This window comes from Girardinichthys multiradiatus, chromosome 12 (assembly GCF_021462225.1).
Source record: "Girardinichthys multiradiatus isolate DD_20200921_A chromosome 12, DD_fGirMul_XY1, whole genome shotgun sequence".
Taxonomy (NCBI): domain Eukaryota; kingdom Metazoa; phylum Chordata; class Actinopteri; order Cyprinodontiformes; family Goodeidae; genus Girardinichthys; species Girardinichthys multiradiatus.
Window position 1 is genome coordinate 15,215,441 of NC_061805.1, and position 13,303 is coordinate 15,228,743.

The 13,303-nt window shown below is 44.8% G+C and overlaps 1 protein-coding gene and 3 long non-coding RNA genes across 20 annotated transcripts in view; 2 read left to right on the forward strand and 2 right to left on the reverse strand.

The window, feature by feature from the left end:
- LOC124878498 overlaps positions 1-8,768 on the reverse strand; it is a 47,094-nt gene extending 38,326 nt beyond the window's left edge. For 2 of the 4 annotated variants that reach the window (XR_007040795.1, XR_007040796.1), the window contains exons 1-4: positions 8,596-8,768; positions 5,055-5,259; positions 1,531-1,641; positions 1,025-1,132 (exon numbers count right to left, since the gene is read on the reverse strand). This is a non-coding gene — a long non-coding RNA (uncharacterized LOC124878498). Of the gene's footprint in view, positions 1-261; positions 531-1,024; positions 1,133-1,530; positions 1,642-5,054; positions 5,260-8,595 lie in introns of those variants that run through there. The other 2 variants (XR_007040793.1, XR_007040794.1) reach the window with 2 other exon arrangements.
- Positions 1-13,303, forward strand: part of rimbp2b (RIMS binding protein 2b) — a 154,052-nt gene that overhangs the window by 46,968 nt on the left and 93,781 nt on the right. The gene's annotated exons all lie outside the window — the stretch shown is intronic.
- LOC124878500 lies at positions 2,711-4,685 on the reverse strand. The gene is made up of 2 exons (XR_007040798.1): positions 4,633-4,685; positions 2,711-4,436 (listed from the first exon to the last, which is right to left on the reverse strand). It is a non-coding gene; the product is annotated as an uncharacterized LOC124878500 (long non-coding RNA).
- On the forward strand, positions 8,908-10,921 carry LOC124878499. The gene is made up of 2 exons (XR_007040797.1): positions 8,908-9,644; positions 10,301-10,921. It is a non-coding gene; the product is annotated as an uncharacterized LOC124878499 (long non-coding RNA).

Sequence of the window (13,303 nt, forward strand, 5' to 3'; positions counted from 1 at the left end):
GAAGCTTCTCTATTTGTGGAGAAGATTCTGCTGTTTTAATATGATAAGACTTGAGTTAACATTTTTTGGTTTATGTGCTTTTTTGTGTGGCACCCAAATACAGAACATGTTGAACACAGAGAGAAAAGATGTCCCCTGCCAGATTTAGTAGGTTTTTTTTTGTTTTTTTTTTACTAATTTCCATCTGCACTTCATGTGACAGGTTCAAGAAGAGTTAAAAGGAGTTCAAATAAATAAAGGGAATTAAAATATAAAAAAAAGTAAAAAGCACACAACAACACATTTAATAGCAGACTTAAGACCAGTTGCACATTCATACATAAAGTTTTACAGGCAGTATTACAAGTAATACATTAATAATTTTAATGCATTACACTTTATTAGACTAACCATACAAGGCAAAATAAGAAATTCCTCATTTTGCATTTTTTGGAAATAGGTTTACAAGATAATAATACTTAGACAATATAAAGTTTTTAGCTGACAGTACAGCATGTGGTCTTTTATGCTTCAGTTCCAATGATCAGCAGCTGTTTTAAAAGAAATCACATTTAGAGTTCATCATTAAAAATAATTTTTTTAAATAACTGAGTTCAGCTGATGATCCAGCCCTCAACAATAATCTTAGTTACTAATGTGGAAAAATGAATTGCCACCCCCTGATAAACATTTAAGACAGATAGGAATTTACATTGAAAAGCTGATTTTGAAGATTGGCTGAATGATTGTTAGAAGGATTTTACAGCTTTTTTGTCAAACTTGTGTGAAAGCATGACGAACTGTGAGTGGATGGCTAAAATAATTAATTACATTCATTCTTTACTTCCTTTAACAGACAACTGCATGAGAATTTTCACACCCTCTATATGGATGGCTAATCTAGAGCTTCTGTGTGGTGAACAAGATAGCACATTCTCTCTATATTGGGATAATTATGCCATCATGTATGTCCTCTCACATATTGTTTGACATTTGTGTGGCACTTTAACCCTGGTGAAGGAAAGGGCATTGTATGTCTCCCTACCACATCGCTGCCATAAGCACCATCTTCGACGTAAAGAATCCCTCACTCCACTTTCTCTCTCTGCGCTGATGATGACTCACACTCCAACACGCCCTGCAGAAATCCTCTCTCGTGGAGGGAGAGAAAAGGGAAGAATGAAAAAAGAGGGATGTGGCTTTAACATACATAGTATCTGTTATTCTGTTCACGTGTCCTGATCTACCTGTTCTCTGTGTTTACAGAACTATCTATCAGTATTCCCCATGGTTTCCCACAGGGTGGAAAGGCAGCTGAGCTACTATACACTTGAGTGCATTTTGTAATAGTGCAATTCATTTGGTTATTTGGTTCAGTTTCAAGAGTCCATTTACACTTGTCGGATGTATCTTTTAAAATGAAAAGTAAAACAAATGCAGCCATTATTTTGGCAGCCGGAGCCAAGTGAACAGAGCAATAGTAAAAACTGAATCCATAAAGAGTTGAGTGAAAATGTTGCCATTTATAGGTTTTCCCTCTGATCTTCTCACCTTAGGCTGCTCACCAGTGTGAGGTAATACTGTGTGACATTTAGTGATGCTAAGGTCCAGCCTGCACGTGCTGCAGTGCCTTAGGTCAGCTGGCTTCAGGCTTCTGCCTCTCTGGAAATAGAAAAAGACCAAAGAGACAGAGCGTGATTAATCGTTATATATGTGCAGCCAAAAACACAACGCGCAGTCTGCCGCCATTTCCCAGCTCACCGTCCCACAGTCTGACAATTACATAACAGATCCGTCCAAGCTTCTCAGTCGCTTTTGTTCTTTTATTGTATGCTGATGAGGCTGCATGGTCTGGTTTGTTGGATGTCGAGTGGGATCACAGTCACTGAACAGTTTCAGACTAACTGTGCAGTAGGTCACTCATGGCCCCTTGGAGCTTGGGCTGTGGTTAGAAGTAAACCAAGCTGGATCTCTGGTTTGGTTTAGATTTAGGTGCCACTCAGGTTTTTTTTTTTTTGACATTTGAATTAGCCATTTTTGTTATCTGTTTCAAAACATGACTGTCTTGTTCTATGTATGTATGTGTTCATAGAAATAACGTCCCCTACCCAGAGGGCTTGAGTGGTGTCTTTGTGCTGAAGCGATGGTTTGCTGTGCTGGAGATTGCATGGAGAACCATTGTACAACTTTGTGAATCAGCTGCCGGGTTACCAGGCATGAATGGAAGAATCTTTACAACCACTCTCCCTCCCATTTTACCTTAATCTAATGGCTCTATCTCATTCTCCATTTCAACCTGACCCCATGTTTTTCTTTCTAAGTGCATATTTTACAAGCAAATATGTATTTTCCTGACTGGATAGCAACAGCAACCCTGTGAGAGATTTTGTTGGATTTATGGATTCTAACTAGGTCACAGCAAAGTTGTCTCTCATTGAGTGTGAAAGCAGGGGGCCAGTAGAAGAAGAACCAATGATTTGTCCTTTGTTGTCAATGGCCTAACTGTAGGCTGTTGCTGTTGGTAAAGCTGAGCAAAAGGTTAGATTTTCACTAGAATCTGGCCTCTGAGCACACAAACTTGGCAGTGCTGTTTGTTTGCGCTGCTATTCTGATGGTGAGCCTGGTTTAAAAGAGCTGATTGGGGGTTTGATTTTCGACAGCTACTAATATTGTGGCAATCAAATATGCAAATCATTATAAACTGTTCATACAAGACAGAGTCTAGCATTTTCTTCATGCCCAGGAATATTTAATTGTCTGTTATACAGTAAAAATAAACATTATTTTGTAATCTCAGTAGCTTGCTGAACTTGCTATCCATGCCTACAAGCTTGATGAAATACAGAGCAAAATAATACAAAGTTATGCATAAATATTGAAAAATATTTCTACCTCTTGAAATTTCCCCCTTTTTGTCACATTACAACCACAAACCTTAATGTATTTTATATAGATTGCAAGTGATAGACCAAAACAAGTAGTGCAAATGGATGAAAATAAAAATGAACTATTGAAAGCATGGCATGCATTTATACCTAGCTCTCTTTACCCCAATAGGTTTGAATGAAATCCCGTGTAACCAATTACCTTTGGAAGTCACATAATTAGTACATAGAGTCCACCTGTGTGTAATTTAATCTGAGTATAAATGAAAAATCTAAGAAACATGAAGTTGTGGAGAGGTAGCTAGCAGTGTTAGGTTACAAAACAATATCCTGAGCTATTATGAGATGGTTTATATCATAAAATATTAATTCTAATACATATTCATAGGTAAGAATAGGTATGCCTAAAAGTCCAGACCTAACTCTAATTGAGAAATCTATACAAGACTTAAAAAGTGACATTAGCAGACATGGTTTATCCAATCAAACTGAGCTTAAGCTATTTGTGTTATCTATAGATGTGCAGAGTTGGTAGAGACACATCACAAAACAATGACAATTGCTGTTAAATGTTACCAAGTACTGACTCAGGGGGGCTGAATACATGCTGCAATTTATTTGTAAAAATACAAAATGAATTGTTTTATTTCCTTAACTTATTAAATATTTTTCTCACTTTAATGTACATGACTTGATCTCTACAAACACTGAAAATAGTGACCAAATTGCAACACTGAAGTTTTCTTTCATCCTGCGGGAAAAAGAAAATCAAATTTTCTTGTTGAATGTTGAGCAGTGCTGGATTTGTCCTATGTATTGGTCAGCAAGGCAACATTTTCCTCGCATGTCTGCACAACTGACTATACTACAGAGAAACACTGCCATTGATTGGCTTCAGGCTGGCCTATGCAGGAGTAACGTAGCCAGGCGAATGAATGTCACTGTCAATAAGGCTGATCAAGACGTCCTGGAACACAGAAAGGATGTTTTTGTGGCGGCTTGAAGTGGGAAAAGTGAGTCAACTAACAAGCCATGTCTGTGTTAGTTGTCAAAACCGCAACAGCAAACAAGCATCATTCATCTGTCAATGTGAAATGACATGAAATTTTACATTCACAAAACATTATCAATTGTAGTTTGATAATTTATTGCCATAGAATTTTTATGAAAAATCCAATTACATTTATGGAAAGGAAACAGTAATTAAATATTTAAAGAAGTAAATTCCTGCCACTGAAATGAACAGTTGTTGAGATATGTGGTCATAAATTTCATTAAAAAGGCATTTCCAGGCTACTCCGTTGCGCTCTTTTATGACTCAAAAGGGGAACCCCCCGGCATGTGAATTGACTGCTGCTACAATGGCCAGCAACACAGACAGCAGCATAGAATCTGATGGTGGTTTAGATACATTTCAGTCACTATCAGAGAGAGACCCAGCAGAGTCAGAAGAAGAATGTCAGCTGTCATCAGATGGCAGAGCACAAGTGCTACAACGATCCAATTTGACCAGAGTCGAATTGGATGCCGAAGCACGGCCGGAGTCAATCTGCATGAATCATACCGCACCAACTGTAAACAGAACGAGCACAACATACGGATCTTAAAAATAATTCCCTAGAGACGGACTAGATCTTGCTATATTTACGTATACATGTGTGTATATTGTTTACATTAGATCAATTAGTTCAGTTACTGGGCTACATAAACTAAATAAGGTATTCTAAACTGCACAAAATGCACCAAAGTAAACACTCAGTGTACTCACTCATTGTAGAACAAAACATAGGAAAATATCTGGATGCAGAAAGTGAAAAATAACTACGGTTCTATGAATCCCGGATGACTGCCAGAGGTGGTGCTTCAAGCACTGAATGATCATTCTTGCGCATGGGCAGGTCGAGAGATTAATAACAACATGGTCACATGTGACCTACCGGTGGCTCACGTGAGTCTATATAGTCACATGACACCGGGAGCCCAGTCCCGACATTCTTCTCGCGAGCACGCGGAGACCGAGGGCTCTGGCGGTCATCCGGGATTCATAGAACCGTAGTTACATACGTAACTTTCGTTCTATGTCATCCCTACTGACCGCCAGAGGCGGTGCTTCAAGCACTGGATGACGCATACCAACAGGGTCCCGAGGGATCCTACGGAGGCCCCAAGGAACACAGCATCACCACTAACCTCAGCGGGACGCAAAAGGCTCCAGTATTCCCTGCAGGGGATGCGGCGTGGCGACGTTCACCCTGTAAAACCTGGCAAAGGTGCTTGGCGCCGTCCAGGAAGCAGCTTCACAAATGGCCTCCAGAGGCATCCCAGTCATGGCAGCCCACGAGGTGGAGAGGCTCCTAGTGGAGTGACAGCGCACGCTGCTCGGCAGGGGCTGATCCTGCAAGGAGTAAGCCACAGAGATCATCTCCACAATCCAACGTGCCAACCGCTGTCTAGAAAGGGCCTGACCCTTCCGAGAGCCAGCATAACAAACGAAGAGACAGTCAGTCCCTACCACGGCACCAGCCGGCAAAGACTGCCCATTTAGCACCATAGGAAGCCCGCGTGGACGGTGCCCATGCACCAGTCATGGTCTGTCCAACCCTGCCTCCATAATGGGAGAAGGCAGAGCCTGCACCTGTAGAGGCCAAAGCCAGAGTTTCAGGCGGCCCGGATCGGGGTGGAGAATCCGGCCCCCCATCTGGGAGAGGAGGTCTCTCCTGGAGGGGAGGCGCATCGGCAAGCTGGAGCAGAGCCTGCGCAGCAGAGGAAACCAGGTCCTCCCTGGCCAAAAGGGGGCTACCAGCAGAAGCTCGTGCCTGTCCTGAAGAACCTTCAGAAGCGTCTGGGGGATCAGGGGAAACGGGGGAAAGGTGTAGAGAAGGGTCCGGGGCCACTCGTGCGCCAGTGCATCATAGCCCAGAGGACTGGCATTGTCCATCAGGGAAAACCAGAAGGGACAGTGAACTGCATCTCTGGAGGCAAACAGGTCCACCTCCGTCCTGCCGAAGGTGGCCCAAATGCGATCCACCACCTCTGGGTGAAGCCGCCACTACCCCGGAAGTGGCAACTGCCAAGACAGAAAGTCAGCGGAGACATTCTGCAGACCCGGATTATAGGCTGCCCTGAGGCTGGCAAGGCGTGGCGCCGCCCAGACCAGGAGCTGCCGGGCCAGGGACAGAAGTCTCAGAGTCCTGGACCCCCCTTGGTGATTTATATGGAAGACAACCGTGGTGTTGTCCGACCGGACCAACACATGTCGTCCTAGCAGCCCTGGGAGGAAAGCACGGAGCGCCAGGAACACAGCCATCAGCTCCAGAACATTGATATGGACCCCACACTGCCGCGGGGACCACACTCCCTGAGCCGCACGGTTTTGCCAGGTCGCTCCCCAACCGTTGGAGGAAGCATCCGTATGGACAACTTCCCTCCGACACGGAAGGGGGCCGAGCGGGACACCCGCCATGATGTAGGACCCGCTCTGCCACTGGGACAGAGACTGTAGGCACCGAGGAACAACCCGAAGTCGTCGGAGCCGGTGAGTACGCCGGGAGGGGTCCAGGCCGACCCCGTTCAGCCACATCTGCAGGGGCCGCAATAAAAGAAGCCCCAAAGGCACCACGCTGGACGCAGTGAGCATGCCCAGAAGACGCAGCCACTCCACAAACCGTGGAGACCTGCCAAGACGGACGCTTGGAAGCACGGCCAGGATATCGCCGATGCGCCGAGGAGAAGGACAGGCGGTCATGGAACCAGAATCTAGAACCATGCCTAAGAAAATAGTCATCTGGGAGGGGGTCAGGCTGCTCTTCTCCAGGTTCACCCTCAAACCCAGCTGACGTATGTGGGCGAGCACCGTCTGGGTGTCTCGGATCGCCTGATCGCGGGTTGCAGCACAAATGAGCCTGTCGTCCAAATAGGGCAGGATCCGCAGTCCCAGTGCCTGCAGGGGGGAAAGGGCCACTGCCGCCACCCGAGGAGAAAGGGAAAGACCAAAAGGAAGAACCCGGAACTGGAAGTGCCTCCCGTGAAAGGCAAAGCGGAGAAAACGCCAATGGTCCGGAGCAATGGGGACATGAAAATAGGCGTCCTTCAGGTCGATAGCCGTGAACCAGTCTCCCGGGGAGATCGCCTGCAGAACCTCCCGGGTGGTCAACATATGGAAAGGCAGAACCTTGAGAAAAGTGTTCAGACCCCGGAAGTCCAGAATTGGACAAAGACCGCCGATCTTCTTGGGAACCAGAAAATAAACTGAATAAAAACCCCTGGGATCCCGCAGGGAGTCCACCGGAACAATCGCACCCTTGGCCAGCAAGGTGCAGATCTCCTGGTCCAGGGCCCGAGCCTTCATAGGGTCGCAGATGACCGTCATCTTGGCCCGGCTGGGGGTAGGAGGCCGGTGGTGGAACCACAGGAAGAGCCCTCAGCATTCTCCTGCAAGGCTCGGTCAGGGGCGATTGCGCCAGCCACACCTGGCGCCAAGTATGGACCAGTGTAGAGAGCGTGCGACCAAGCTCACGCGTCATCAGGGCAAAGGCCTGCAGTTGACTGGTCCAAGGGAACCGACTCCAACGAGGAGGAGAGGCCCAACATCAGATGGGAGAGTAAGTTCCCTATGCGGCCCATCCGGGCACCTGAGTTGTAGGCCCTACACAGTAAATCGTCCGTGACACGGCATTGCGGTCGTGGACAACGGGCATTAGTCCTCAACGCCTCATCGGGAGGAACGATGAGGGAGGCAATGGCAGACTCGACAGGGGGCATGCAGCCCAACCCGAACTTGGGTGCCTCGTGCATGGCAGCCAGGGCCCTGCCCTCCACTGTTGGGCGGGAAAAGGCCCTTGTGTCCGTCCAGCAAGCATGTAGCTCCTGGACATATTCTGCTGAGGGAGGAACAACAAAGGCAGCCTCGGCATCACGATGCCTAAAGAAGGCGATAGATGGAGCAGGCTGGGCCAGGGGAACGTCCAGCTGCAAACGGCCCAGAGCCGTTTTAATAGCTGCAGACACCGGTTCCCCCGCACCTCCCAGGGAGGCACCGGAGCCCGAACCTGAGGTCCGGGAGCCCAATTCTGGAAAGGCCTCTCGAAAGAGGGTGCCCGAGGCCGCAACTGAAATAACATTATCCTCGCAATGCGAGGACCCGGCCTGTTCAGGAGGGGAAGGCTCAATGCAGTCACCATCCCCCTGTAGAGACTGAAGGAGGGCCTTCATCTGGGCCAGCTCCATAGAAAGTTGGTCCACTCTAGAGGACAGTCCCGGGGCCCTCGCCGCTTGGCTCTCCTCCCAGACCGTTTAGTGGAGGCCGCACCTTGTCCAAACGGCAACGGATCCTGCTGGACAGAAACCGTCCAGTCAACAGGCTGTTCCACCGAGGACAGCCGGGCCAACCGCACCGCTCGGGGCAGAACGCTGCAATTAGAGAAGGCATGATCTGAAAGCGCCTCCCTGAGATGGTCAACACCAAGGCAGGGAGGGCACATGTCATGACCGTCCTCCGGCTGTAGGGGAGCCGAACAGGACGCACAACAAAGATTGTCCATGACCCAGTGGACAGATGGGGTCGAACGGGCAGAATTAACGCCGTCAAGACCCTGTTACAGCAACAAGCCGTAGGACTCAACACGAGCAGAAACGCCACCGGCCAGTCAGACAATCAGAAATAGCAACGTATAAATGAATGAACGGACTCAGCACGAGCAGAAAATGCTACCGGCGAGCCGAACAAACTTACCAGAAATCCTGGAAGAAAAGGCAGCTTGCGCAGCCTCTGGAGGGCAGAATCATCCGCAGCTCCGACCACAAACGATCACGAGGCTCCCAGCAGCAAGCAACAAGAGGAACGAGGAACCAACACACATAAGTCAACACCTGCATTCATCAACCTGCACGCGAGAAGAAAGAAAGACTGGGCTCCCGGTGTCATGTGACTATATAGACTCACGTGAGCCACCGGTAGGTCACATGTGACCATGTTGTTATTAATTTCTCGACCTGCGCATGCGCAAGAATGATCATTTAGTGCTTGAAGCACCGCCTCTGGCGGTCAGTAGGGATGAAAAGAACGGAGCGATGCGGTTGTAAATCAGAAGGGCGGAGAAGTTTGCGGCTCAGAGCAGAGGCTGTGTCCAAATTCAGAGGGTGCATCCTTGAGCATGCTCTCAACTCTCTGCCATCCAGCACCATTGGTCTAGCTCCTTTTTACATGGTTCTTGGCTACCAGCCTCCTGTGTTTACGGTCCAGGAGAATGTCCCTTCTGCCTATGTGGCCGCTCACAGATGCCAACGTGTTTGACAAGAGCGAGAAAGGCTCTCGTGAGGATGTCCACAGTCTACTCCAGGGCAGCCAACCGTCGTGAAATCCCAGCCCCTTGTAATCCACCAAGGATCTTCCCCTCCGAGTGGAAAGTCACAAGCTGGTGCCACGCTTCACTGGACCTTTCCCCGTTTCCAAAGTGGTGGACCCGGTGGCAGTGTTGCATACGATCGGCGTGATCATAGTCACTTTTGGATCCAAGTTGAGGAGGTCCTTCTTGCCAGGATGGAGACAACTCACGCGCGCTGCGTCCATCCATTCGGTTCTACTGCTGGAGATCCATGTGGTAGAGGCCGCCATGTAAGAACACATCGTTTTTGTTCAGCTTTGAGTCCTCCTCTTCCTGGGCTGAGCTGGATGTATGTTAATGCGATTTATTTTGAAAGTTCCAGAAAAGTTCATACCAGCCTTTAATGTTGTAACCCATGGCTGGGGTCCCAACAACTGAAAAGGTGTGTGCGTCCAAGGTGAGCTACAAACTTGATGCAGTCTCACCAGTTCTGTCAGGAGGAATTGAATAAAGTTCCAGCAAATGTTTGTGGGAAGCTTGTGCAAGAATATGTGAAACATTTGACCCAAGTCACAAAGTTTAAAAGGCAAGTTTAACAAATTCTAATGAAATGTATTTATGCTTGAGAAAAAAACACATCTCCAAAGAAATGATTTTATTGTTTTAGCATTCAGAAAATTTAAATATTTTGGTTATCTTAACTGATCAAAAACAGAAAAAGTTTGGTCTGCATGAATATTACTGAGAAAAAAGGCTATCTAATATAATATCTTTTCGTACAGTGTACTGTATGAAAATATTCAACTGTAATTTACATATATTTTGCTCTATAAAAAATAGATATATACATATACATACACGGATATGCCTAAAATTAGCTAAACTTTATAATCAGAATCGGCTTTATTGCCAAGTTTGTATGGACAAACAAGGAATTTAACTCCGGTACACTTTGCTCAAAGGGCCTCGGCACCTTTCTAAAAATACAGCAGACAGAGTATTCCAGTTCCTTTAGAATAGTTAAATTGACTTCGGATTTGATTGTGATGGAGCCAAATGATTGACTGGTTCCGAAGTTGTTTTTCTGCTGTTTATCCTCTTCCCGGTGTGCAGAAATCAAAGGCCTGACAGACCCACTCTGATCCTTGGATGAGGACCAGCAGACATATTGACAACCGACCCTTGTGCAACAGCAGCCATCTATCCCAGCCCCTTGTTTATATGTTAACACTGGACTGAGTCACTGTAGAATCAGTGAGTTGTTTTATGTTTTTTCTTAACAAAACCACTTCAATGAATTTGACTGATTGATGATATCGTTAGCTAAGATGTACTGTCTAAAATCTATGGGACATCAAAGCATTCAATAAATTTAGCATTTTTGTATTTAAAATTGTATTTCTTGCGAATTTGGTGCCTGGCCTTTAGTCTTCATTGACGTCATCTACCCTTCTGCTACAGCAGCTCAGCCTTTGCAGCTAAAAATCTTTAGGTCATGTTGTGACTGTATGGTCACCTTGTCTCTGCCTAATTGTTAATTGAGATCAGTTGAAGTTGGTGGAGCTACATTCTGTGTCACCACTTGTCATTCTTTCTTAGCCTTAGCCCAATATTTTTCACTTACATACCAAGAGGTAGGACATCCTGTATATTTTCTGTAATCCATGGACATCTGGCATATTTCATGTATTTGCATACAATAAATCTGTGAGAACTGATCACATACTGAAAGGAGTGTCCCATATCTTGTGGGACTAATATCTGCAATATATTGTGTAGCACTAAAAGCAACAGAAAAGGCGCAAAGTTCAACATCCCCACCACTGTATTTACTTTGTTTTAACGCAGTTCTTTTTTCTTGTTGTCAATTGTTTTTCCAATTCGCAACTATGAAATGCTTGTATAGAGGCTGTAGCCTTGAAATAATGGTATAATTCTTGGTTCTTCTGATAAGCAGCATTTTACGGTCTACTACTCGTCTTTTCTGATAAGCAGCATTTTACGGTCTACTACTCGTCTTTTGGGTGGACAGCTGGAGATAAAGTTACACAAAAACTTCAAGCATAAACAAGCTCTGCAGTACTTCTCTGGTGGTGTAGTGACTGTTGATGTTACTGGTCTTGCATTAAATCCAGTGGATCCAGTGTAGCCAGATCTTCTGCCACAAACTTGAGGCACAGAAAAATCTAATCAGTGAAAGAGAGCCTTGAGTTTACTATGAAAATACTAAAATAATACATTTTCCTTTCTCATTTACCCTTATTGAAACAGAAATTAAACAACTTTATGCATAAAATCACACACACACACACACATAGGAACCATACTCTAAGAATTAAATCTTTGTCTATTTATTACCTATTACCTATTTATTTTTCATAAATCACACTAAACTAAATCCACCTGCATTATTTAACAGCTAGAGGTGGCAGACAGGAGGTCCTGTGTTCACCACTTTTGGCTGACCAGTAATTGAGTATCCTGTAAACTGGCATTGGTGGTTAGTGTTTGTCCCCCCAGTTGGAAGGCAAAATGTCTGTTTCTCATGTGACTGTGCCAGACTCTGGTGGTGTGAGAACCTTACACTTTATCTCCTCCCGTGCACCACCTGTCTCTCATTACTGAACACAGGATCTCATTATCCACAGCCTTATGCAAGAGCTGCACACATGAGATTCTGTCTGGTTTCACTGAGGCCAAAAGCCAGCTCTGATGCCTCATTATTAACAATTCAAATGAGCCTTTACAACAGAACACACACAGATTCATTCTTATTCCTTTCTCTTGCATTAAAGAGCCGTTGTTGGACACTAATGGTGTGAGGTTGACAGCAGCTTTCGGTGAACATTTAAAACTAGGCTGACAGGGATGTCAAAGCCTGGTGCTGTTGCTGAATGCAATGATCTGTTGAATTATTTGAAAGCTAAGCACCCATACTGGTCTTTGATAAATATTTGCCTTTCACAAACTATTATTCTGAAAAGGAAGTTTGCCCTCGATAGAAAAAGGATGTAGAACTTATGAGTTAATTAGATGAGTGAAGGAGAGGAAGCTAGATGATCACCAGCTGTTAAGAGATGCTTAATGATTTGAAAGGCACTGAAGACCTGTTCCCTGCACCCAGTATAGCTCCTCCCTGCAGGATGGAATAGCGTATGTCTGTGGCACTGGCACAGGATCAAAGCGGGATACAAGTCACCTCAGCTGGTGACAGCCCTTTTACTCATAACAGCCTGAATTATCTTTGTGTGAAGCACCAAGATGCTTGAACAGTAAAAAACACTCAGAAATACAATTTAGGTATTTAACGTTATATTTTGTACAGTTGAGCCTTAAACTGAGGCAAGAAAAACGAATAAATAATCAGCCTGTCGTACTAAAAATCACAACATCGCTGGTGAGTCTCAGTGTTTATTTCATACATTTCTAGTGCAGAAATAAAAGTTGCAAATAATTATTTCAGCTAATGACAAAAAATTATTTTGAGTATTGAAGTTTTAGTCAACAAATTAAACTGCATAGGCCTTGTAATTATCCATCTTAGTCTACCTTGACATTTAATAGATCAGTGGTTGTGTATTACTAGGGACATCAGGATAACACTGGATCAGTACAAATAGGACAGCTTGTAATATTTTGCGTTATTATCAGCTTATCCGGTCGGGGCCAAGTGTGTAGACGAACAGGCAGTCAGGTTCATGGAGAATTCATTTGATCAGGGCAAGTTTGTGAGGTTCTCTCTTTTTATTTACTCACAGGAACGCTAACACAAGGAACTGGTGAGGAGTTACTGACAGTCACATTAACCATGAAGGTTTCTTTTTGTGAGCTTGATCAACATCTGGTCTAGTTATTGCATAATAAATTATGTGAATAATTTTGTTGAACCACATAAACTAAATATATTAATAAAGAAATGTAGCACATAAAGCGAAATGATTCATCTCTTCCTTGTTCATATTTACCTTTCTTTTTAATTATCTGTTTCGAATAGTTTAAAGGTGATACTTAATCACAGATTATTCAGTAATGATTGTTTACTTGCTTAAAGGTGATGCAGAAAAGTATATCAAAATATAGAATACTTTTTAAAAACTGTATTTGTGTTAATCCCCT